We start from the raw sequence: 18,344 nt of genomic DNA, 5'->3' as shown, positions 1-18,344 counted from the left end.
GAGATGATGTAAGGTGGATTGGTGACCTAGTTCTTTCTCCTTTTCTGTCTTTTCAATTCAGACTTCTCTGTAGTTTTCCTTCACATTCTCTGAATGTAACACTCAGACTCTTTTACCTTTTCTGCTTCATATTTATCATTCGTTGAGTTTACAAATGTTGGCATTGTAGTGACCTCCATCGATGAGAGGAAATCATCTTCTTCTTCAAAGAGGTCAGCCTAATTCATTGCTTGTTCACCACTGGGTCTAGATTCATCCATTGGTTCTAATACAAGCTCTTCATGGGAAGGTTGATTTATTTGTTGATCCAAACAACGAGGGGCATTGCTGCGGGATTTCCCCTTCCTCTTCTTTAGCATTTAGGCTTTAACACATGTTTCCCTTTGCGCCAATATTTGCAGATTTGCTTGTTCCTTCCCCATTGCCTGTGGATTTATTTTTTAGAGAGTCGGATCCTTTTCCTTTATAAATTTATTTCTCTTGTTTTTTATTGGGAGGAGGTTGTTTTCTATTAGATCCGTGCCCTTTCTTTGCTTGTTTCCATTGTTCTCTTATGTCTCCTTGTTTCTCGACTTCCTCTTGCTTTTTGGAGCAATTTCTAGCAAAGTGACCATATTCATGACAAAAATTGCGTTGAAAGGGGATATGGTCATAATCAACGTCTTGGATATAGGACCAATTGTCCAAATTGAGATTGATTATAGCAAGAAGTCCCTTATCCAAATATTTCTACATGGATTCAAGCACAGGAGAAGAGGCCATCATGGGGTTTCGCATAGTCAATATATTTTCCCAAAGTGTTGTCAATGCTCCTGAAGGTTGCATCATTCCAACAATGGAGGGGAAGAAAGGGAAGTTTAACCCAAACTAGAACAAAGGGAACATCAAAGTCTGGATTAAAGTTAGGACTCCATCAATCCAAATAAATCCCTTGGGTACCCATAAAATACAACTCGCTCCAAAAGATCAGATCCTGATCCAATTTGTTTTCAAAGAGGAAGGTGAAAAACCATTTTTCGTAGAAGGAGGAGGTGATCTCCCCTTTGATTAAGGGTTTCCAGTTTCTCTCGATCCATAGACGAATAGATTGGGGAGATGGACACAAACCCATAAATAGTCCACGAAGCCCCTATTTTCTAGTTGAATAGCACACGATCTGGCATGAGGAGCGAAAACCTCCAACTTCATAATCTCATCAAGCTTCTTGACAAATCAAGAATAGGGGGCTTTTTGAAACTTAAAACTATTGGTCACCAATGAGTTAAACGTAGTGATCTCTTATTCTAGGTGTGATGTGGAGGTTGAACTAGTCATAGCTAACCACCCAACCTATCCAGACTACAATAACTAGAAATGAATAGGGATGTAATAGGACAGAAGCTGATCTAACCTAAAGATCATTGACGAGAAGGAAAGAAGGTCAACACCTATTCAGCATGAGATTGGACTTGCAAAGTTCAAATGCATGAGAAGAGTGTTGACACCAAAGCGCAAAGACGACCCAAGATGCAGAGGCGCTTAGGGCCACACGGCCACCAAGTAGAGCAGAGCTAGGGTTCAAACATTTTTAGTATGCAAGTTCAAAATTCTTTCATTACTAAGTTCAAGAAAATGAAGTTTTGGTCCTAATACAAGCAAGATCTCTAATGATGCCCAAGCTTTTCTCACAATAAAGGGAATTTTCAAATGCCAAGAAAGTTTTTCTAACATAGACTCTACGGCTTTAAAGAAATACATATGCTCCTTAAATAATATGTTTATAACAAGTTATTTGTTGTTGAACTACATGCTAGCAAGCAAACATTAGGCACACTTTATTAATCAAAGAAGGAAAAAGTAGTTCATCTCAACACATTTTAAAATCAGGGATTTTAGAGTGAAATCCATTGTTCACTTAGATGAAATTGCTTCAGATTTTGATATTTTTAAATTGAAGAAAATCAACGCTTACAAAGTCTTCATCCCACAAGTAATATTTTTTCCACCTATGACATCTATTAGTTATGTTTAAATTTTTAACAGGCAATTGGAAGTGTTATCCTTGTTGGCATGTGGCCCAAAATGGATCCAAATATGCTTTCTGAGTCTTCAAAAGCTAGTAAAATCAGGGAAAAGATCAAAACAATCGCAGGAGAAGAACCCTTAGAATGGTGGAAAAGCACTATCGTGAGGCAAAAACACATATAAATAGTGAAATGCACAGCAATTGTTCGATCTGGCCGATCAACGGTCCAGATCTGATCGGCGGGTCACAATCGGCGGAGGCAATCCGCGGATTGAGGGCAGGTTGTGTGGAACTTGTGATGGCGATCAGCGATTCAAAGTGGACCATTGAGCAAGCGTGCATATCAACAGCCCATGTTGCATTGCAGGTTCTCTATCGAAGATTACAAGGAGCGCTTGCAAATGGCCTGGGGCTATCGCGATATGCGATTGCGAAAAGTCGCATCACAATATCGCGTTGGAGCTACACAACGGAGCGGGGCTACATATATATGTGTAATGTGATAGCCGGACCCAACGAGGCTATAGGCGATATTTGATATATTTTGAGATCTGTCAAACGGCAGTTTTCTATGTATTTATGCATATTTCGTTTAATAAACGAAAAGCGAAGGGAAGCGCCGATGCGCTGAAACCGGACCCGAAAGGGTTTGTAAGTGCCAATACATTGTATTTCAATTCCGTCTAAAGCCATTTTGCAGGATGTTTCAATGTTTTAATGTATTTTTGAAATACAAAGGAAATCACGAAACAGGCAAGATTTCGGGCGGGTCGTGGGCGGTAAATGGTTTTCGCTGGGCTCCGCCCGATCCCATACAACGGCTGCCACGTGTCCAGGCTGAGGAGAGAGAAAACCACCCTCATCAAGCGGTTAACTCCCATACAAAAGAGCCGCCTGAAATGGATCACAACCGTTGGATCTAGAGCTCCCACATCAATGGTGGAGATGTGATATCGCTACAAAGGCGGACCCAATAGGAAAATAGACCGTGTTTAAGGACTTTTGAAGTCCAAAATAAACAAAGATTGGCGGGATTTCACAGTGTTGCAGCATTTTTCTATAAAATGAAAACAGTCATTGTTAGTATTTGGAAGGATTTCAAAGGCCCGAAGACGCATTCCATCGCAGAACAAAGGCCGGGAGACAAAGACCATGAGATAGAAGGCCAGAAAGGGAAAGGCAATAGCACGATGCAGCCCGAAACCAATAGAAGTGATCATGGAGCATCGCTGGCACGAGCGAGCTCCCTGACAGTGCAGCAAACTACCAGAATGTAGTTACTCTGTTGTTAGAAGAAGAAACCTCTGAGATCATGCGTGCCTAGTCATGGCATCAAACAATTAAACAGACAGAGGGGATAGATTAAGACCTCTCGAGATTCAGAAGGCTCGGGAGCATTGTAAAAGGCCTATAAATATTTGAAAGTTCATAGTAACAAGGGTTCAAATTTTGGAGACTGTGGAGACTCTGCTCCTCTAAGCATCTCATCTTCTTTTGTTGTTACATGTTCAATTCTCATTTCTCCTCTATTCTAAGCTTTCACTTGAATAGGTTATTCACATTTTCTTCTGTATCTAATGCCAGAAAACTATCATCTTATCTTTGCGTTGATAAATTAGATTTTGCAAGCTTCTTTTACTTCCTGTAGCTAGTCATTCATATGTGTTTATGTATGAATCTGTTGGTACAGTCAGTATTCTCCCTATATCCATTGAATCTATAAACTATTGAGCATTAGTGGTCTAAAGCCTTGTAAAGTTGGGGTGTTCATGCATGTCTTGAGTGAAAACGAAGTTGAAACAGTGATCTGACTTGATCCAAACCACCATCCATTCCAATAGTTCAGAGAACAATATTGAAGATTTATATGTTACCAGGCATCTCCGAGCTACAACCTAGGAGAGCTTCGTGGAGTGATAACATAATTGGCGTTGTTGCTAGGGAGAGGAGACTGAAGCTCAGCTTCCCTGGGGAACGACACAGATCTAACTTTGATGATAGACAAAGTCTGGGCACTTTTTCAGTTGTAATCATCTATCTGGAGACTCTACTGAAGGACAAACCTCTTAGTGACTCCACTTCATAGTTCTAGCTCAGTTTGTGAGGCATACTTGGAGAAATCCTCAAAAGCCACAAGCCGACCCAGTGCCTGACCCTGAAAAAATCATCAAAGAAATAAAGGCGTTGCAGAAAGGAGCAGCAGGTTCAGGTATTTTTAAACAATATTTTATACCTCTTCAAGAAAGTCCTGCAATAGAACAAATACATGTTGAGAGTATAGCTTCTAATACTAGTAGTGAAGAAAAAATCTCAGAAATTCATAAAGCTCCTTATTCTTTAGGTTCTCCTTTTGTTGCAAGCCCAAAGGAAACCTCTCCTCCTATCCATCATACTCCTTTAGTACTATCAATCACTCCTCAACCCTCTGTCATTCAGACTTCTAGTACCCTTACAGCCATCACAGCAGTGGCAGGATCACAAGCACCTACCAAAATGTAAAGAATCATAGCTACTAGGTATGGACCCCTAGTACTGCCCACTCCTTTGAATGCCATGCCTACTAGAGAATATCAGAAGTATATGCCTAAGTTTACTAGGACTGAAGGTGTTACAGCTGAAAAACATCTTGAATCGTTCTATAGCTATGCTGATAACCTGAACATTAGTGAAGATGATGTGTGGATGAGAGTCTTTGTCCAAAGCCTAGATGGAGAGGCTAGAAAATGGTTCAGAGAACTGACCTCAAGGTCTATAACAGATATCGAGGCTTTAGATGATGCATTCCTAAATAATTTGGGGGGTAAGAAGGATCTACTCTACTACCACACCGAGTTTGGCAACTTAAAGAGGGAAAATGGTGAGTTGCTATCTGATTTTAATAAGAGGTTTAACCGCATGTACAGCGAGATACCAGCTGAAGTAAAACCCACCACTACCTCTGCTAGACTCATATATGCCAGTGCCTTTGATTCTGACTTTTGTTTACTGTTGAGGGAGAGGTGATGTGCTGCTTTGGCTGATATGCAGGGTGCAGCCTTGGAAGTAGAATCAAACATCATGGTTGCAAAGAAGCTCAAGGGAAATGTTGATAGAAGGAGACAGAGAGGTGAATCTTCATCATCTTCAGATCCCAAGATAGATAAAATGACCAAGATGATAGAGTCATTAGCCTCTGAAATCTCCAAATTAAGGGTTGAGCAGCACCCTAGGAAAGGAAGAGTTCTTAATACCTTTGCTCCTAGAATTCCATATCCATATAGAAGAGCTAATGAGCAGTTGCAGATTTTGTAAAGAAGCAAAGATGCCAGTGAAGACCAAAGGGTGAAGACCCATTTCCAAAATGTAGTCATGGAAGAAGAACAGTTTGAAGAAGATGATGAGATCCATTGTCTGGAAGACAAAGGCAGTGCCTCCTTTTTTACCTCAGATGCCTATGAAAAGTCATTATTCAATGACCAAATCAACCAAGAAAGGGATGGTGAAGTTGTTCTGCAAACTGAAGATCAGCACAGATATAATCTGAGGTCGAAGATGAATAATGCCAAGGAAACTCCTGTTCAAAGAGTTGTTGTCCCTATAGTACAACAAGCTAATAAGCAGAAGCGACCAGCAGTTGATCCCATCATCCTCAAAGCTCCAGCTCATGAGGTAAGAGGCCTTAACAAGTCTCCTTCTCCTTTCAGTTTTCAATCAGAAATTCAGAAGCTAAGAATACCTATACCTTTGATTGAACTAGTGAAGAATGAGTCCTTCAAAAGATCCATCCTCGAGGCCCTTGAGCCTAAAACCATCCAAGCCTCCACTGACTATGTAGATATGCAAGATGAGTTGTTATTCTCAGCCCAATAATTGAAAATTGTGAAGACAACTCCCCATCATTCTATGTCTCTCTGACTATTCATGTCAAAATCCTTCATAACTACCTTCTGAACACAGGAGCCAGCCATAATCTAATGCCCAAGGCTGTCATGGATGAATTGGGTCTTGACATTACCAAGCCTTATCATGACCTGTTTTCTTTTGACTCTAGAAAAGTGAAATGTCTGGGATTAATCAAGGACCTAGCCATCACTTTGTCTCAGCTACCCATGAAGAGCATGATGATGGATATTGTGGTAGCAGATGTACCCCCCAAGTTTGGCATGCTGCTTTCTAGAGGTTGGATCAAGAGATTAGGTGGAACATTGCAAAATGATCTGTCCTATGCTACTGTCCCAGTTTTTGGAGGTGAGAGTAAGAGATTATATAGGGAAGCTCAGTTGGCTTATATAATCAGTGATGAAAAGAATCCCACTAATCATCCCATCTATGTTGTCGACACTGATTTTGGAGCTTGTATTCTTCAGATTGAAGAATCCCAGTTGGCCTCCATGTAGCTTAAGAAACCAGTTTGCCAGATCGCAGAGGAAGAAGGCCCACAAATTTGGGACATGTTCTTTGATGGAGCTTGCTCTAAGGAAGCTGTAGGGGCAGGTGTAGTCCTTGTGTCCCCCACACAGGAATGCATTCATTTATCTTTCAAATTAACTTTTCAGGTCACAAATAACATAGCAGAGTACGAAGCCTTGATATTGGGCTTAAACGCTACTAAAGAAATGGGCATCAAAGGTCTGAAAGTGTTTGGAGACGCAGACCTTATCATTTAGCAGGTCAACAAAACTTTCCAAGCAAAGCATCCGAGGCTAACAGCATACAGAGATGAGGTATGGAAGATTAAGGACTCTTTTAATATTTTCAGCATTTCTTACATCCCAAGAATGAAGAACCAGCTCGATGATTCCGTTGCTGTGTTTGCTAGCATGTTTATTCCTCCTTTGCCTCCTAAATTGACTTATGAATTCCAGGCGAAATATAGACCATCTCTGCCTGACAATGTCAAATACTGGAAAGTTTTTGAAGATGATGATGAAATTAATAGGTTTTTACAAGTCATTGATGAATTTTCTGAAATGCACATTGACCAAGAAAACGAAACCAATGAAGAATGCAACCAGTCCAAGCTAAAGGATGAGATTAGTCAGGACAGCATTGTTCAGCTGCCTAGTAACCATATACCCAAAGGATTGGTGCCCCTAGAGAATTTGTTCAATCATAATGATGTACCTTATAAGCCTGCCAAAATAGAAATTGAGTATGTTGTTCATAAACATAATATAGGGACTCCAGCCCATTCAAAGTACATAAATATGTCCACTCACTTGTCTGCTGCCCAGAGTTCCGAGTATTGCACCCTGATGAAACAATTTGCTGATATTTTCGCTTGGGAATATAGTGATCTTAAGACCTATGACACTAACATCATTCAACATAAGATTCCGCTAGAGAAGAACATCATCCCTTTTAAACAGAAATTAAGACCTATCAGCCCTCTCTTATTGCCTTTGATTGAGAAAGAAATCAAGAAGTTGTTGGATGCCAAGATCATAGTTCCCCTAAGGCATTCAAAGTGGATAGCTAACCTTGTGGTAGTAAGAAATAAGAATGGAGAAATCAGGCTTTGTGTTGACTTCAGGAATCTGAACAAATGCTCTATAGAAAACAACTACCCCCTGCCTAAGATGGAACACTTGCTGCAAAAAGTTTCAGGGGCTAGAGTCATGTCTTTCCTAGATGGATTTTCAGGTTACAATCATATTATTGTACATCCAAAAGATCAGGAAAAGACAGCCTTCATTACTCCTTGGGGCACTTTCATGTACTCCAAAATGCCTTTCGAACTGATGAACGTTGGGGCTACTTTTCAGAGGGCCATGGACATAGCCTTTGTGGGAGAGAAGGACAAGTTTTTCCTTATTTACCTTGATGACATAACAGTCTTTTCCAACACTCACAAGGACCACTTGCAGCATTTGAAGAAGGTGTTTCTAAAGTGCAGACAGTTTGGAATTTATGTGAACCCAAAGAAGTCACGGTTTTCTCTAGAATAAGGCAAACTTCTGGGACATATTGTTTCTGCTGAAGGTGTGAAGATTGATCCTTGACTCCAAGAGTCCAGGAAATTCAAACATTGTCTACCCCAAGATCAAAAAGAGACATTCAATCTTTCCTGGGTAAGATCAAATTTGTCAGGAGGTTCATTCCAAACTTTGCAGAGCTTGTGAAGTACATCACTTCCATGTTGAAAAAGGATCAGAAATAAAATGGACAGATGCTGCAAGAAGCTCTTTTGAAGCCATCAAACAAGCTATCATGGAAGCTCCCACTCTAATCAGCCTAGATTACACCAAGGAGTTCTATATCTTCTCTTTTGCCTATTATGATACACTTGCAGCAGTTCTGTTGCAGAAAAATGATGAAGACATAGAACACCCTGTGGCCTTTTTCAGAAAAAATCTAAGGGATGCTGAACTAAAGTATGACCTTATTGAAAAACAAGCTTATACTCTCATAAAATCTTTAAAGGCATTCAAAATTTATATCATGCATTCCAAAGTGATTGCATATGTACCTTCAGCCTCAGTAAAATATGTTCTAACTCAGCCAGATATCGATGGAAAGAGAGCTAAATGGATTGAAAAATTCATAAAGTTCAACATAGAGGTGAAGCCCACCAAGCTTGTCAAAGGCCAAGGCTTGGCTAAACTTATGGCCGAGGAAAATTGCAGCTTGTTAGACATCAATTGCATGGATTCAAATTCAGATGATAAGCAGACAGAGGAAGCAGCAGAAGAGCAAAAGTAGAATTAGCCTTTGGCTGAAAATCTAGCCACCTGTGAATGGTATTCCAGCATAGTTCATTTTTTGCAGAAGCTAGAAGTCCCTCCAGGGCTTAGCTCAAGTCAAGCCCAGGCCATTAAGCTCATATCAGCCAAATTCTGCATTAATGAAAACCTGCTCTATTGGAAAGACCCATCAAGAATCCTCTTGAGATGTCTAGATAAAGGACAATTTGTGGAAGTCATGCACCAGTTCCATTCTAGCATCTGTGGAGGGCATCATTATTGGAAAACCACAGCCCACAAGATCCTGAGAGCTGGGTATTATTGGCCTACTCTGTTCTCTGATGTGTGTTCTTTTGTGAGGTCTTGTGACAAATGTCAGAGGTTTGCAAGAAGACAACAACTAAAATCTCTTCCTTTGAAGCCAATACACACCAATGGTCCCTTCCAGCAGTGGGGCTTGGACTTTATAGGTGAGATCAACCCACATTCCAGTGGCCAGCACAAATGGATCTTGGTAGCCACTGATTATTTCACCAAGTGGATTGAGGCTATACCCACTAAGAATGCTAACCATCAAGTTGTCATAAAGTTCTTGAATGAGAACATTTTCACTAGATTTGGGTGCCCAACCAAACTAGTCACTGATAAAACAGCAGCTTTCAAGGAAAGAGAGTTGGTGGACATGACTATCCATGGGCATTCAATTGGTGCATTCTACCTCATATTATCCTCAAGGAAATGGCCTGGCAGAATCATCTAACAAGAGTCTTGTAAGGATAATCAAAAAACTGTTGGAGGACAACAAAAAGAGCTGGGATTCCAAGTTGAAGTTTGCACTGTGGGCTGACAGAGTTACCAACAAGAAGTCCATAGGAAATTCTCCATTTAAGCTGGTTTATGGTGCTGATGTTGTTTTTCCTATCCAGCTGATTCTCCCTGTGGCCAAATTCTTTCAAGAAGAACAGGATGAAATGAATGACATGGTAAGGAGAATCAATAACTTGGTTGAATTACAGCAGATCAGAGAGCCGCTGGTTGAGAAGTCAAAATTTCATCAGAATAAATTCAAAGAAACCTTTGACAGGAGGGGAAAAGTGGACAATTTCCAAATTGGTGACTAGGTTCTCAAATGGGATGCCTTGAAGGAAAAGAAGGGTAATCATGGTAAGTTTGACTCCTTACGGACAGGTCCATTTGTCATCGCTCAAATTCAGCAGAACAATACCTTTATTTTGCACAGTTTGGAAGGAGAAGATGTTTTTGGTGGCCCAGTGAATGGGCCGTTCTTAAAACTTTATTTCATTTAAAGCTTTAAAGCCTTGATATTGTAAATATGTTTTTCAGTTTTTATTTTCTATGCAAAATAAACTCCATGCCCAATGGAACACTAGGAGATAGATTTGATGTTGGTTTTACAGGAAAGGCATTGGTCTGTGGTTCTTGAAACCTCACAGGGAGGCTTTCATCTCCAGAAAGAGCCAGTGTTAGCTTTGTTGGCATGTGGCCCAAAATGGATCCAAATATGCTCACTGAGTCTTCAAAAGCTAGTAAAATCAGGCCAAAGATCAAAACAATCGCAGGAGAAGAACCCTTAGAATGGCGGAAAAGCACTATCGGGAGGCAAAGACACATATAAACAGTGAAATGCACAGCAGCCGTCCGATCTGGCCGATCAACGGTCTAGATCTGATCAGCAGGTTGCAATCAGCGGAGGCAATCGGCGACTGTGTGGAACTTGCGATGGCGATCGGTGATTCAATGTGGACCGTCGATCAAGCGCGCATATCAACGGCCCACGTTGCATCGCAAGTTTGCTATCAGAGATTACAAAGAGCGCTTGCAAATGGCCCGGGGCTATCGTGATATGCGATTGCGACAAGTCGCATCGCAATATCGCATCGGAGCTACACAATGGAGCGGGGCTACATATATATGTGCGATGCGATAACCAGACCCGACGAGGCTATAGGAGATATTTGATATATTTTGAGATCCGTCAAACAGTAGTTTTCTATGTATTTTCGCATATTTCGTTTAATAAACGAAAAGGGAAGGGAAGCGTCGATGTGATGAAACCGGACCCAAAAGGGTTTGTAAGTGCCAATACATAGTATTTCAAGTTCGTCTAAAGCCATTTTGCGGGATGTTTCAATGTTTCAATGTTTTAATGTATTTTTGAAATACAAAAGAAAACACAAAATAGGCAGGATTTCGGGCGGGCCATGGGCAGTAAATGGTTTTGGTTGGGCTCCACCCGATCCCATACAACGGCTGCCACGTGTCCAGGCTGAGGAGAGAGAAAACCACCCTCATCAGGCAGTTAACTCCCGTACGAAAGAGCCGCCCAAAATGGATCACAACCATTGGATCTAGAACTCCGAGATCAACAGTGGAGATGATATATCGCTACAAAGATGGACCCAATAGGAAAATAGACCGTGTTTAAGGACTTTTGAAGTCCAAAATAAACAGAGATTGGCAGGATTTCACAGTGTTGCAGTGTTTTTTTGTGTAAAACAGAAAACAGTGATTGTTAGTATTTAGAAGGATTTCAAAGGCCCAAAGACCCATTCCATCGCAGAACAAAGGCCAAGAGACAGAGACCATGAGACAAAAGGCCGGAAAGGGAAAGGCAACAGCACGATGCAACCTGAAACCAATAGAAGTGATCATGGAGCATCGCTGGCACAAGTGAGCTCCCTGACAGCGCAGCAAACTACCAGAATGCAGTTACTCTGCTGTTAGAAGAAGAAACCTCCAAGATCATGCATGCCTAGTCATGGAATCAAACAGTTAAACAGACATAGAGGATAGATTAAGACCTCTCGAGCCTCAGAAGGCTCGGGAGCATTGTAAAAGGCCTATAAATATTTGAAAGTTCAAAGTAACAAGGGTTCAACTTTTGGAGATTGTGGAGACTCTGCTCCTCTAAGCATCTCATCTTCATTCCAGCAATATAAGCTTCTTTTGTTGTTACATGTTCAATTCTCATTTTCTCCTCTGTTCTAAGCTTGCACTTGAATAGGTTATTCACGTTTTCTTCTGTATCTAATGCCAGATAATTGTCATCTTATCTCTACGTTGATAAATTAGATTTTGCAAGCTTCTTTTACTTCCTGTAGCTAGCCATTCATATGTGTTTATGTATGCATCTGCTGGTACAGTCAGTGTTCTCCATCTATCCATTGAATCTATAAACTATTGAGCATTAGTGGTCTAAAGCCTTGTAAAGTTGGGGTGTTCATGCATGTCTTGAGTGAAAATGGAGTTGAAACAATCATCTAACTTGATCCAAACCATCATCCATTCCAATAGTTCAGAGAACAATATTGAAGATTTATATGTTACCAGGCATCTCTGAGCTACAACCTAGGAGAGCTTCCTGGAGTGATAACAGGAAGGACAAGCTAGAGATAATTAGAACTCAGGAAAAGAAGAACATGAGAACAACTTTGTCCATGTTGATACTTTAATCAGTACATAAAAGATACAAACAACATGGACAACCTATAGCTAGTGTTGTCCATAGTTACCCTATTAATTATCATAAGAACTCTTCAGTTTCCAAAATTTAAGAGCAACGTAGTATATTTCAAGGAAAAAGAGGCAATACAAATAGTGTTGGTGGTGGAGAAGGTGAAGGCATTTTGACAAATTTATTTGAAAAATATCATATTATATCTATTGGTTTGAAAAGAAAGAGGAAAGGGAATGGAAAATTTGTTAAAGAAATCTAAGAGAAACCACTTGATTCTTAGAATATATAAATTAATATTGTTGTTGAAGTCCTTACTTGGGTCAAGAAACAAATGCTAAGAAACAAAATGTTCATTGAAGAATTAGCAACTCATGACCCTATTAATTGTGAAGAAGAAGAACATTGCATACTGTAGAATATGGTAAATGTTTGAAAATATACAAATAGGAAAGATATGTGAAAAATAAGAAAGTGGTGGGATAATGGAATTTTGATATTGATATTACAGAAATCAGAGCTTCCTAAGTTTTGAAGTTATGTGAAGCTACAAGAGATGCCTTAGAATATTCAGTGATTGAACAAGAAAAATAAATAATTACTTTGAAAAGGAAAATAAAGGAGTTGGAAGCTAATTTGTGTCCCAAACCTATGTTTGTACAACCCTTAAGTACATTATGACCTATTGAATAATTTGTTGAACCAAAATAAGATGAGAGGAGCATCAAGTTCACTGGTAGAAACAAGGAAATTTTTTATTGAAAACATCAACAAAAGACACAGTGATTCTATAGTCATGGGAGTTAGCAAAAACCTAGCATATTGTTTCCTCTAGGATTACTTCTTACAAAGATTTTTGCAAAAAAGATTTGGAGTCTGATGAATGTTTTATCAAAATTTATCCAACTTTTTTTTATTACCAGGGCCATTAACATGAATGAGATGCAAAGGAAAGAACACAATTTTCCCTCAAACACTTAAAGGCTTGTCTGAGTGAAAGAATTAGTTATTTAAGACAATTTATTATTGATTATGAGAATGCTATTGCAAAAAGGATGGATGTATTCTTCAAACTTTTTGACATGGAAAAATAATTAAACAATCAATATTCGTGGTTGGTGTCATATTAACTAAAGAAATAATAAAACAGAAGTTGGATGAAATGTGTGCTCTATGGGTCGAAACTTTTGAAACAACCACAAAATTTCCAAAGGAATATATTCAAAAGTGGTTAGTTGTCTATGCCAACAAGAATGATGATAAAGAAAATATCAAACATTAGCAAAGTTTCGAATTATAAGAAATTGAAGAAGAATTATCTAATGTCCCAGTACAACAGGAAATCATCGTGGCACCTTTATGAGACTTATCACGAGGTGGTTAGAAAATGCTATAAAAAATCATGGAAGGCTAATTGATTTCAAGGGTTCAAATAGGGTTCAATTGATTAGGTTTAATTCAAGGAAAATCAACAATAAATATAGAATTCATTGAGGAAACAAAGAAGTATTTTCAAGCATTATAAGTAAATTGTCCAGTATGGTTTTTCCTTGCCTTCATTATTTCTTTTTATTTACACACGTCTTTGGAGCTTTCTCAATATTTAGGTCTATTCATAATTACAATTTATTTTCTCTTCCATGTTTATTTTTCTATTTATATGGTCTGGATCAACCCCAGCCCCATCCTTAAATGGGCAGATATTATAAGTTCTTATTCAAACATTTTTTTTCTAAAGATTCCATAGAGAACTAGTAGGAGTTGATAGCTAGTGTGGTCTTTTGACTTTGAGCTTTAAGCTTAAGATTGCAAGTGTTTAACTCCTTTCATCTCTGAGATTTTAAATCCAATTATCCGTTAAAGTTCTCTGGAAATGTAAGTTATCTTTACTCTCTACTCAAATGTGTGATGTTTTACTTCCTATCGTGTTGAAAAATTATGTCGGAAAAAAATTATGTTTATATAAATGTTTCATTATATCATTGTGAATACTCATTTCGTATACATCAGTCTTTTCTCAAACATTTTTTTCCTTTCACTCAATCTTTATTTTCTTTAATTAAAAAAGTGACACCTTTATAAAACTGAGGGGGAAACTTTTCCCTCATTTAATGTCTAGATTTTGATCAGTCACAATGATCAACATGTGTGTAATTCTACTTAATCGGTAAACTTGTCTAAAACTAAAAAAATAAACCAATAATAATTTTGAGAAGTTTTTATACTTTATAAAGGGATTAACCTAAAATTTTAAAAGAATACAAAGATACACTTCATGGAATACCATAATAAGGCCCTAATGCTATGAAAAGTAAATTTGGATGATATGGCATACAATTTCCTAAACTATTTTAGGTTGATTGCAAAATTGATTTACCATGTCAATTTTGTTGTTTTCTAATAATCGAAATTTTTAGGATAAGTGGTGAAATTCTTTTACAGAGGATAGTAAAGTAGATTTAGAGGAAAATTCTCCAATTTATATGTAATCATTTGGATGTAAAATAAATCATGAGTGTGCATTTGAGTGAAGGTATAAATAAAGGTGAATAATTATGAAAGTGTTATTTATATTTGAATATTATTTAAAATTTTGGAAATTATATATAATCATCTGTATACAAATTGAATCAAGAGTGTGCATTTGAGTGAAAGTATAGATAAAAGGTGAACAATTATGAAAGTGTCATTTTAGTAAAATTATGACATATATTTGAATATTATTCAAAATTTTTGAAATTTGATTTTATGAAAAAGGTAAAATAATTTATCTAGATACCTTGATATTCTAAATGGCATAAATAGCATGCATGGATAATGCATTTTCCTAAGCTACTCATGCCACTTTATACCTTGTCTTATTAATTTCATTTCGATTGTTTAATAAACAAGGTTCTGATACCTGTAGAATAAAGATTAAAATATATATAATATTGTATTAAAAAAAAAACAAAAAAATTAAAGATTAAAATATATATAATAAAAAATAAAAAATAATCATCTGGTAACTATTTTTAGGCCGATAGGCTTTCCTTTGAAAGGGACTTTCGTCGTCCTTTTGATTCTCACGCTGAAACCTGGCGGACTGGGCAATTTGCTTAGTATTTGTTCAGTCTTTTCTCATGCTGACACCTAGTCGATCGCCTCTTCTCGCTCCATCGTTTCAATTCCCTCTGCAACGGCTTCGTTCACATAAGCAGCCTGAATTCCCGTAATTTTCCGATGTTTTCGTTGTGGCTAAGGGGAGTGGGCGGCGGTGGACAGTGGAAAGGGATATGGCACAGCTGGAACAATGCAATACCCCTTAAAGCGATCGGCATACCGTTATTAAATTGGAGGGTAAACACCCTTTTCTTTGGCACGACCATTGGCCTGTTCTTGATTATGCCAGAGTCTTTGAATGTCTGGTTCTTGTTGATAATTTGTCTTAAGCTCTCGAACTAGAATTGATTAGAATAAAATCAAAATGAGCCCATTCATATTTCAACCCAAATATGTGGCAGTTCATATGAGAATTGAGAAAGACTGGATGATCCATTGCAAGAAGCTTGAGATGAGGTCCAGAGCTAGAAATGGCAAGGACTTGAAAATTTGCAGTAGTAAGGAGGAAATAATGAAGAGGGTTGCTCACATTCCTGGACTGGAGAAGCCCTCTGTTGTTTATCTGGCTGTTGTCGACGATCTTTTAGAGGACAGGGTGCTGTTAGAGGGATGGAGTGACTTCTTAGCCCCTTACGAAAAGAAGAAACTGGGTGTGCTGGATATCTACTCAAAGTATCCCTATCTCATTCAATCTGCAATTGATTATGAAGTATGCCTGCAGGCTGATACATTTGAGGGGAATAGCTTTTCTACATTTTCGAGTCTCATAGTGTTGCAGAGGACCATGAGAATGGATAGGGCGCAGGATTGTGAAGGTTCAACTGTGGCTTCTTATGCTTACAACATTGAAGGCCCAGCGGGAGGAGCTAAAAGATGGGCAACCAACTTGTCGGATTTGAGCTAAAAGCCTGGTACCCCTGATTCAAGCTTGCAGGTTGCTCTGGACTATGCTTGCGGTCTTGGAGGTGCAGACTGTACAGCAATTCAACAAAGTGGCACGTGCTGTAACCCAGATACTGTTTTTTTTCATGCTTGCTATGCTTTTGACAGCTACTACAAGAAGAATGGCATGGCCCCTGGTACTTGTGACTTTGTTGGCAATGCAATTGTGACTACTCAAGATCCAAGTAAGCTATATGCCCTTATGCGAAGTTTGTTTTTTGTCCCCTGTTTTTCTTTTCATTGAATTTCTCAGTTTATATGGATTCCTATGGCCCTGTGGTGACGATAAACGTTTTATCCACTTTTACATAGTTTGTTGTCTGCTTGTTTTGTTTCACTGCGTCAACTTCTTGGATACCTTCCGTTGAGTCTCATCTTTACATTGTGTTAGATGATAGTTGAGTTGCATGCTTATGATTCATCTACCCACTTCCATGCCTGGTTGAGCTCATCTGAATGCAAAGACATCCTCCACTGATATACATTTTCCAATTGTAGGTTCCACCATGATAAGTAAGTGACATGATTATAGACCCATTTCCTGCCTATTGTCTGTCTTAAAACTGCATGCAACCTTCAAATGTAAACACTCGTTATGGATAACTTGTATTGTTCAGGATATTTCCTTTTGGTTTAATGATGGAACTGTGTGATGTATTAAGAGAGAGTTATATTTGTAGGCAATCTGCTCTTCTGCATACAACATAACTTTCATTTATGCCTGGATATATTGCATATTATTTTTTTCTTTATTGATTTTGTTATGAGAAGCTAAGGGTATGCATACTAAGTTTCATTTATACCCACTCTGTCTTCTGCAAATTTTACTGTTCCAGTTTATATGAATATAAAAGACGTTTTTGTTTTTTGTGCACCGTTTTGGTTCTGCTAGATTCAAGATATTTGACTGTGATTAATATGCTTGACATTATACATTTCCGAAAATCTTCCCTTCATGGGTTAACATGATATACAAATTGAAGCTTGAAATTGTGTGAGATTGGAGAATGCATTGCACTCATGCAAATCTTCCTTTATGGATTTTGTGATGACAGGTACTGGGACATGCACATTTCCACAAAGGTATATACTAAGGAACCGCATTCCTCCTCCTATCTTTTGTTCATTTTTCTGTTCTACAATAAGTACTTTGTCAAGTTTTCATACAGAATTGAGAATCAAGATTTACTGGATTTTTGATATATTTTATGTTATATCTCAGCTTATAGTTTTGTAGCATTCTGATTTTTCCAAATTACTTGCAGCAGTAGCAGTTCATCACTTCTTAATACAAGCATACCTGCATCTGGTGGCTTGGGTGGTACTAGTATTCCACCAACATCGGGCAATAATGGTGATGCAACATCCATATTCTTCTGTGTTCCTGTTTTCTTTGCTTTGTTTTCTTTGATTGTATCTATGATGGTCGGAAAACAGCTTTAGATGATATCGATCTCTATTGGGTGAATCGAGGAGAAACATCAAGATGTTTTAGTTGGAATAGCTAGTGTAGACAGAGAGCTAGAGGATGTACAGGAAAAACTCTCCAGAGTTCGATCCCATTTGTCCCAACATTTTTTTTGATGTAATGGGGGAAACGCTAGGAGAGACTTTGAAAATGGGTACACCAGTGCAGTTCAGGTAATTCCTTCACTTTGTAGGAAAGAGAGGTTAAATATAGTTGGTATGCAGGTTTCACTGGGACAAATTGGTTCCACATTTTTTAGTTCACTATCAAGTAAAAGCTTTACAAGAGCAAACAATTGTCCATTTTCTGCAGCGTCCTGATTTCATGCTATACTCTTTAGTTTTTGGAATTAAGAATTTAATTAACAAACTTTGGCAGCAGAATAGCTCTGCAGTTGTCCTACCTCAGGAGTGTCTGAGGTGTGAGCACTATGTGGCAATAGCTACTTATTTCAGTTGCATCTTCCTGTGTGTTGGAACATTGTTGGTAGAAGCAAAAATGCTAGCAGCAGCCAGTTCTGAAGACCTAAATGCCTATATCAATTAAAATCCAATAAATGATATAGTGTAGCAGATTTCTTCTAGGAGCTTCTTGGTATTCAAGCAAACAAAGTATATCATTATCACTGTTATTAAAATCCATCTTGTATTCAAAGCCATGCTCATCTTTTTGGGTCTGGATGTTGTTGTT

General features: G+C 38.4%; 1 long non-coding RNA gene and 1 pseudogene across 1 annotated transcript; both read left to right on the top strand.

Annotated features, from left to right (window-relative positions):
• The first annotated feature begins 2,147 nt into the window (after positions 1-2,147).
• LOC149223905 (O-fucosyltransferase 23 pseudogene) lies at positions 2,148-16,148 on the top strand (annotated as a pseudogene).
• Positions 16,149-16,164: 16 nt separating this feature from the next.
• LOC149223904 (uncharacterized) lies at positions 16,165-17,728 on the top strand. Its single transcript, XR_016249001.1, has 3 exons — positions 16,165-16,371; positions 17,242-17,269; positions 17,452-17,728. It is a non-coding gene; the product is annotated as an uncharacterized LOC149223904 (long non-coding RNA).
• Positions 17,729-18,344: the final 616 nt, after the last annotated feature.

The sequence above is a fragment of the Pinus tabuliformis genome, chromosome Q (assembly GCF_031772625.1).
Source record: "Pinus tabuliformis cultivar Carrire ecotype Pingquan chromosome Q, CPIR1, whole genome shotgun sequence".
NCBI lineage: Eukaryota > Viridiplantae > Streptophyta > Pinopsida > Pinales > Pinaceae > Pinus > Pinus tabuliformis.
The sequence above is the reverse complement of the archived record's forward strand: the minus strand, read 5'-3'. Positions and strand labels throughout refer to the sequence as shown.